Source organism: Pan paniscus, chromosome X, assembly GCF_029289425.2.
Source record: "Pan paniscus chromosome X, NHGRI_mPanPan1-v2.0_pri, whole genome shotgun sequence".
NCBI classification, from domain to species: Eukaryota; Metazoa; Chordata; class Mammalia; order Primates; family Hominidae; genus Pan; species Pan paniscus.
Genome location: NC_073272.2, coordinates 131225295 through 131234439, shown reverse-complemented (window position 1 = coordinate 131234439; position 9145 = coordinate 131225295). Strand labels below are relative to the sequence as shown.

The 9145-nt window shown below is 42.4% G+C and overlaps 1 pseudogene; it reads left to right on the top strand.

Annotated features, from left to right (window-relative positions):
* The first annotated feature begins 4407 nt into the window (after window positions 1-4407).
* Window positions 4408-4879, top strand: LOC100982771 (probable hydrolase PNKD; annotated as a pseudogene).
* Window positions 4880-9145: the final 4266 nt, after the last annotated feature.

Here is a 9145-nt window from a genome sequence, read left to right as displayed (position 1 = left end):
AAGTTAAGTGTTTTCTTCATTACAGTAAACGTGAGTGGACACAATTATCTCCTCAAAAGACAGAAGTCATTATATTGGGCTAAAATACAAAACGCAAAACAATAACGAAAACAACCCTATACAGTGCTTTTAAAAATTAAGTCACTTAAAGCCAAGAATTATAGGAAGTTTTGAAAATTAAGGTTGGGGCAAATAAATATCATACCAAAGGAAAGTAGCAGTACCAATATTAATATCAGAGAAGTGCGCTTTTGAAGTGAAAAGCACTAAAACATAAAAAGACTGACATTTTGCAATGATAAATAGAGTAGTACTGAACCAATAAATCAATTGTCATAGAACTGATACCTTTATGATACTGCATTTTCCTATGTTTGATCATGGTGTCTGCATTTATTTCAATCTTCTTTACTATTACTTAGTAATTTTTTTTTTTTTTGAGACAGGGTTTCGCTCTTGTTGCCCAGGCTAGAGTGCAATGCCATGATCTCGGCTCACTGCAACCTCCACCTCCCGGGTTCAAGCGATTCTCCTGCCTCAGCCTCCCGAGTAGATGGGATTACAGGCATGTGCCACCACGCCTGGCTAATTTTGTATTTTTAGTAGAGATGGGGTTTCTCCATGTTGGTCAGGCTAGTCTCGAACTCCCGACCTCAGGTGATCTGCCTGCCTAGTCCTCCCAAAGTGCTGGGATTACAGGAATGAGCCACTGTGCCCGGCCTACTTAGCAATTTTATATGATTTTCAAATGAAAAGTCTTACACATCTTTTATTCCTAGTTAATTTATTTTTGTTTGTTTTTTTGAGACGGAGTTTCATTCTTGTTGCCCCAGTGCAATGGCGCGATCTCAGCTCACTGCAACCTCCGCCTCCCGGATTCAAGTGATTCTCTTGCCTCAGCCTCCCAAGTAACTGGGATAACAGATGCCTGCCACCACACCTGGCCAATTTTTTTGTATTTTTAGTAGAGACAGGGTTTCCCCATGTTGACCAGGCTGATGTCGAACTCCTGACCTCAGGTCATCCACCCACCTCAGCCTCTCAAAGTGCTGGGATTACAGGCGTGAGCCACCGATCCCGGCCTATCCCTAGTTCGTTTATAGTTATTGATGCTATTGCACATGGTGTCTTCTTTAAATTTATGTTTTCTAATGCCCTTTGCTATATAGAAATACAGTTTACTTTTATATATTGATCTTATGCCCAGTTTGATGTATTCTCTTATTTTACACATGTATAAAATTATATAATATATATCACATTTTACTTTTCTTCTTTTCTAATCCTGTTTTCACTTCATTTTTCTTTTTTCATTGCCTTCAGGACTCTTTTTGGTAGAATTGCTATAATTGAGTAGCCTTCTATTATTCATGGCTGTGAAAGGAATTCTTTAGCTATTTTCCCATTAAGCATTATGTTAGATGTAGGTTTTTGTAGATATCTCTACTAAATTGAACATGAAAACGTCCTAAATTCTCCTCCTAGGGTGAATGTGAATTTTCAGTTCCTTTTCCAGGAAAAAGGTGGACTCTTTTTCCCTATTTCTTGAATCTGGGCTGTCTTTGTGACTTGATTTAGTTAATAAAATTCTGAAGTCATGGTGTGACAGCTCTGAGTCTCACAAGACTTGTGTGCTTCCACTTTTCCTTGCAAACCTGCTACCAGTGTATGAATATGCTCAGGCTGGCCTGTTGCAGGATGGGGAGGAGAGACCAGCAGTCTCTACAGTGAATTTACCCCCAAACATGTAAGAGATAGCATTAGCAGAGCTGCCAACCTGACCCAGTGCTGATGCCAGATGCTTGACAATCCAGGCAAGACCATGATAACAACAACACAGTATATTTGTAGATTCTTTTTTTTTTTTTTTTTTTTTTTTGAGACAGAGTGTTGCTCTGTCGCCCAGGCTGGAGTGCAGTGGCATGATCTTGGCTCACTGCAATCTGTGCTTCCCAGTTTCAAGCAAATCTCCTGCCTCAGCCTCCCGAGTAGCTGGGACTACAGGAGCATGCCACCACGCCCAGCTAATTTTTGTAATTTTAGTAGTGACAGGGTTTCACCACGTTGGCCAGGCTGTCTCGAACTCCTGACCTCAGGTGATCCGCCTACCTCAGCCTCCCAAAGTGTTGGAATTACAGGCGTGAGCCACCGCACTTGGCCTTACTTTTTTTAGTTATGATAAGTGCTTGTTTTTTAAGCCACTGAGTTAAAAAATAGTTTTTCACAGAGCAATGATTAAATGATATAATAACCAGATTATGGAAGTTCCTTTATATTCGTGGCTTCCTAAAAGTTTATATTGTAAGTGCTGTTGAATTTACCAAATGTTTTTATTTTTCTGCATCGAGATGACCATATACTTTTCTCCTTTATTTGGAAAAGTGGTGTATGACATTTAGTCCTTTTGCACTGTTTTAACTCCCTTTCAGTCATGAGATAAATCCAAGTTGATCATAGTTTATTGTCTTTTACAGAACTATGGATTAAATATGCTCATATCTTTCAATTTTTAAGTCTCCACTTATAATTGAAGTGAGTTTGTATTTTTCTCTTCAGTCACAATCTATGTTTGATTTAGGTACCAATGTTATAAAAGTTGCTCAGAATATGTTGGGAAGTAATTCATCTCTATTTCCCCTCTAAAATGTTTTGAATAAGATTGGAATCATCTTTTGCTTAAAAATTTATAAAACCGGACGGCATGGTGGCTCCTGCCTGTAATCCCAGCACTTTGGGAGGCCCAGGCGGGCGGATCACCTGAAGTCAGGAGTTCGAGACCAGCCTGGCCAACATGGCGAAACCCCATCTCTACTAAAAACACAAAAATTAGCTAGGCATGGTGGCATGCACCTGTAATCCCAGCTACTTGGGAGGCTGAGGCAGGAGAATCACTTGAACCCAGGAGGTGGAGGTTGCAGTGAGCCAGGATCGCACCATTGCACTCCAGCCTGGGCACAAAGAGTGAAACTCCATCTTAAAAAAAAGAAAAAGAATTCATAGAACCAACCTGTAACCATGTGGGATAAGTGCTTGTGTTAAAGGAAAATCCCTAAGTGTGTTTTATTTTTTAATCGTTATACTTCCCTTCAGGCTTTTTCTATCTTCTGCTCTTTGCCACCTGTGAGGTCCCTGAAAATGAAGGCCAATACTACCCAGGTAAGCAAATACCCGAAAGGCCAAAAAGACTGGGTAATCTGGTGTTCCCGTTAATTCTCCCTATTAGAGTTTTAATCTGAGACTTTCTCTTTTGTGAATTCTTTGACACTTTTAAGGAGAATTTTGTATTTCGTCCTATATATTTTGTTTCCATTGGAGAGATATGGAGGAGAAATGGTCCAAATATTATAGCCAACCATAAACAAAAACTGAATTACTCCTAAATCTATTTAACAAGTTGAAATATGACTAAGCTGTTCAGTAATATTTGTTATTTATTTCAATGAATATTTTCCTTAACTTTCTGAGGAAACTAAGTAACTAATTTCAAATGAGAAGAAATACAATGAAAACAAACAAAAATAAAGTGAAATAAAAATTTTAAAATATAAGGCACAAAATTAATGATATGAGAAAGTGCTTGTGTTCCCAGGTTAAAAGATGAAATCATGAGACAACCTTTTAGTAACTTCTGATAGGGGTTTATACGTATTTATATATGTATACTACTCAAAGTGGGCATTTATGGCATGAAGTGATGAGCGGTATCTAAGCCTTCCTCTTAGGGCTCCAAGCAAACAGTTGCCTCTCATTTTACAGAGTCTAACCCCGTAAATGGAGAAAGACTCCTTGAGGGCATGAATATTGACAAAGGCTATCTCCTTGACCAAATTGTAGATAGGCTCCTCTGAGCCCTCTTTTTAACAGCTCATTCTTGAGTCCTGTCTTTGGCTTGCCTAGTCCAGTTTTAATAAGAATCTTAACTCAGTTTGGCAAGAATTCCCCTACCCTTGATGTCTCCTCTCTGTGATGTTCCATGCACTGACCCCCCTCACTCTGCTCCTTGACTATAAATCTCCAGCTGTCTCTGCTATGCTCAGAATGGAGACTGATCTATTTCTCACCTATTGCAATGTCCCTATTGCAGTGGTCTTGAATAGTCTTCCTTATATTAACAAGTGCCGGAATAATTTTCTCTTTAACAATAGCAAGCCAAGTTAAGGAACATGTGGCCTGCTGCCTAGAAATGCCCCAATCCTGCCCTTAATTTTTCAAAATTGTCTTCTTCCTCCTAGGCCTAGCTCCTTGAGACTTGCCCCTAGACGTAAACAATTTGATCATGTAGGGAAAATGCTTGAGATGTAAAACTGAGTTAAGAGCAGAACTGCAAAGACTAGGTTAAGTGGAAATTGAGTTCTTGAAAGATAATATTGCCTGATAAAAGTGGGTGGTTTAGGGTGGGATCTGAACATGGCGGTGGTGGTAGCTGCTAAGGCGCTGAAGGGCCGGGGGGATGGAGGGCAAGAAATGCCCGCGTCCTCCGGGGGATTCTCGCAGGAGCCACAGCTAACAAGGCTTCCCATAACAGGACCCAGGCACTGCAAACCCACAGCTCCCAAGAAGGCAGGGAGGAACCTGAACTCCTATCCCCCGAGATGTAATACATTCCCAGAAAGAGGGGCAAGAACCCCATGAAAGCTGTGGGACTGGCCTGGGCCATCGGCTTCCCTTGTGGTATCCTTCTCTTCATCCTCACCAAGCAGGAAGTGGACAAGGACCGTGTGAAGCAGATGAAGGCTCGGCAGAACATGCGGGTGTCCAACACTGGCGAGTATGAGAGCCAGAGGTTCAGGGCCTCCTCCCAACGTGCCCCGTCCACTGTTGTTGGGTCTGGGCTGCAGACCTGAGGAACCATGCAACTCTCCTAAACTATTGACTGTGAAGTCCTCAGGTTTGGCCGGGATTCCAGTTCTTGCCTCTGAGGTCCACCAGAGGGCGCACGAAGCCCGGGCTGCTGCCAACCCCTACCCCGCCCCAAACCCAGGAGCCAACCAAAGGCAAATAAAGTTATTGAGTGTTTAGTGGGGGGGGGGGGGGGGGAAGTGGGTAGTTTAGGCCCTGGTTTGATTTAAGATGGAAACAAAGGCAAAATTCCAGCAGTATGAGCAGGTCGCCCCAAACTGGGCAAAATGCAAGGCAGCCATGTTTGGTGGCGCCTTTACCTCTGAGTGGCGTTTTTTCACACAGGAAGGGCGGGAGAAGAGTGCCCCAAGGCAGGTTTCCTTGAAAATATGCAGCACTACTGCCCCTGTGAGGAAATCATTTAAAGACAGAATACCCCATTACAGCGTTCTTCCCTTGAGGCCCAGCTGTTGGGGAAGGTCTGGTCTGTGGGTAGGTGGAAGAGGCTGGGGCTTCATGCTGAGCCTCCTTGCCTTCTCCTCTAAGGCCTTAACAGAGACCTGGACATTGGTGGTATCTTGGTATAAAACCTGGAGAGTGAGGGGCTTGGAGTGAACCATCAGCTGCCAGGCGGTACTGGCACAGAAGTCATGGGGCGGGGCCTCACTTCCTCCTGGTGTGGTCAGGACTGGAGGGACCCACTCAAACACAAATGCAAGCTCTTGTGGGCATCTGTCTCCTATTCCTGCCCCTTGGAGCAAGAGTTAGCAGGCTTTCACGTGGTACCACCATCCTATGATGAAGGCCTTATTATATACAAGGACTCTTCAAAGAAGCTATGGGACGTTGGTTTCTTGTGGCAGCTGTGTCAGAACACAAAGAACAGGCCAATTCCAGATGACATTGCAGAGGCAAGTGTGCTTGCTGAAGATCTCAGGTCAAACATCTAGATTCACTGCCTGCAGCCAGGAGGAATTGAGGAGAAGTGGGGCCACGTAGTCAAACCAAGAAGTAATGAAACGTCTAAAGGAGTAGATATGAAAAAACAGATGGAGAAGAAGTAATCCAAATATGTTAGCCAAGCATAAACAAAAACTGAAGTATAATTCAATCTAATTTAGATGTTTTACATATGACTAAGCTATTTCAACACAGACAGTGAAAAGGATTGAAAATGAACACATATTTCCAAGTCCTTGCCTGCCAGAGGTGTCATTCCTTGTGATATCACTCTATGACTTCATACATGCCTGTTGTAGAAGGAACATTGCAAAGAAATGTGATTATTTCTAGAAGTGCAAAAATCAGGTGGCAAAAATGATGTCACTGAAGATCATGAAGGAGGACACGTTGGCACATCATCCCTCCACAAAAGCAGCAAGAGCCAGGCATGAACTAGAAAGAAGTGTCGGCCCCGCGCCGTGGCTCACGCCTGTAATCCCAGCACTTTGGGAGGCCGAGGCGGGTGGATCACGAGGTCAGGAGATCGAGACCATCCTGGCTAACACGGTGAAACCCTGTCTCTACTAAAAATACAAAAAATTAGCTGGGCCTGGTGGCGGGCGCCTGTACTCCCAGGTACTCGGGAGGCTGAGACAGGAGAATGGCGTGAACCTGGGAGGCGGAGCTTGCAGTGAGCCGAGATCGCTCCACTGCACTCCAGCCTGGGCGACACAGCGAGACTCCGTCTCAAAAAAAGAAAGAAAGAAAGAAAGAAGTGTCAGAATCCACTTTTACAGAACTCTAGAGCTTGTCAAAAACTTACAACACCCAGGGAAGCCTTGGTGAAGAAATAAGTGACTGTGGTGAGAGAGCAAGAGAGCTGCGGCATTTTAAATTACCTGTCTACCATCCCCCAGCCTCCACAGTGCCTTCAGTATAGCTCCTACCCTCGTGCATAGGTATAATACAGAACTTATTCTCAAAGAATTGTTGCATTCCAGTTTGATCTGTCTTTTGGCTCCCTAAAGCATTGGTGTAAGAGCTTGCTTTTTGTTTTGCCTCACTTGGAGTGTTTCCAAGTTTGGAACAACTCCTGAGGGGCATGTGTTGAAAAAACTTAAAGACACAAGTACTGGCTATAAGAATCTGAGGCAAGGGACAACAGTTAAAATAAATAATAAGCAGATGGAAAAGCATGGGAAGGAAGAGGCTATGAAAGGAAATACTTGGGGGAATAAGAACTTTAAAATGTTCTTGTATACACTAGAGAAATAAGAAAGCCATGCACATGGGCAGGGCTGGACAATTATGCAGAAAATGCCTGAGAAGAGCTTAAGGTCTCAGATCTCCCTAGCTTTCAGGCCCCTTGCAAGCTAGAAGTGAAGACTACAGCCTGGCTAGTTGAAAGAGTGCCCCAACACACAGAGCCAGTTTTCAAGGACTTAGAGAATACTTATCTTTCTTTCTTTCTTTCTTTCTTTCTTTTTTTTTTTTTTTTTGAGACGGAGTTTCGCTCTTGTAGCCCAGGCTGGAGTACAATGGCACGATCTCGGCTCACTGAACCTCCGCCTCCCGGGTTCAAGCGATTCTCCTGCCTCAGCCTCCAGAGTAGCTGGGATTACAGGCTTGCGCCACCATGCCTAGCTAATTTTTGTATTTTTAGTAGAGACAGGGTTTCACCATGTTGACCAGGCTAGCCTCGAACTCCTGACCTCAGGTGATCCACCTGCCTCAGCCTCCCAAAGTGCTGGGATTACAGGCATGAGCCACCGCACCCAGCTACTTTTCTTTCTTTCTTAGGCTCCACGTGTTTAAGGAAACTGTCAGAGTACTAGGTGACTACTAAGCTATCAGAACACTGACTCCAGTGGCTACAAATGATAAAAATACAGACTTTACAAAAATATTTAAGAAAAGTTACTAAAAAAGCAAATAACAAACAACAACACACAACTGCTATCAACTAACCCCATGGGGTGGGGAGGCAAGTGTGTTTAGAAATCTAATTTCCAGAGTTGATACAGTATGATATCAAAACATCTAATTTTTATTTTTATTTATTTATTTATTTATTTTTTGAGATGGAGTCTTGCTCTGTCACCAGGCTGGAGTGCAGTGGCGTGGTCTCGGGTCACTGCAACCTCTGCCTCCTGGGTTCAAGTCATTCTCCTGCCTCAGCCTCCCGAGTAGCCGGGACTACAGGCACGCGCCACCACACCCAGCTAATTTTTGTATTTTTAGTAGAGACGGGTTTCACCATGTTGGCCAGGATGGTCTTGATCTCCTGACCTCGTGATCCGCCCACCTCGGCCTCCCAAAGTGCTGGGATTACAGGCGTGAGCCACCGCACCCGGCCCAAAACATTTAATTTTTAATGATAAACAAAACATAAGACATGCAAAGAAAACAAGAAGGTATGGCCTACTCACAGGGAAAAGAGAAATTCATAGAAACTGTGCAGAAGGAAGCCCAGGCATTGGGCTTACTAGAAAAGAGTTATGTCAACTCTCTTAAATATGCTCAAAGTGTTACCATAAATGAAATACAAAGAACTAAAAGAAACCAAGAGAATAATGTCTCACCAAGTAGAGAACATCAATAAAGAGAGAGAAATTATTTTTTAAAAAAACAAATATAACTTTTGGAACTGAAAAGTACAGAAACTGAAATGAAAAAAAAAGATCACTGGAAGTTTCCAACAGCAGATTAGAACAGTTAGAAAAAAGTCAGTGAATGTGAAGCTAGAGCAATTGAAACACATGAATATAAACATGCAAGAAGCTCAACAAACTCCATGTAAGATAAACACGAAGAAATCTACAATGAGAAAGCTTATAATCCTGCTGTCATAAGACAAAGACAAAGCAAGAATCTTGAAAGCATCATAAGAGAAAGGGCTTAATTATATACAAGGACTCCTCAATAAGATTAGCAGCCAGTTTTTCTTCAGAAACCATGGAAGCCAAAAGGCAGTGGGATAACATATTTAAAGTTCTAAAGCAAACAAACTTGTCAATAATTCCATATCCCCCAAGACTAACTTTCAGAAATGAAGGAGAAATTAAGACATTCCTAGATAGAAAAAAACTTACAGATTCCACCAGTAGTAGACCTCCCATAACAGAAATGCAAAACGGAGTCTCTCAGGATGAAATGAAAAGACGCTAGATAGTAACTCAAAACCATATGAAGAAATAAGGAACAAAGAAAAGGGTAGCTACATAGATACATAAAAAAGCCAGAAGAATTATATTTTTGGTTTATAATTCCCTTTCCTTCCCATATGATTTTAAAAACAAATGAATGAAACAATAATTATAAGTCTGCATTAATAAGTACACAATGTTTAATGATGTCATTTGTA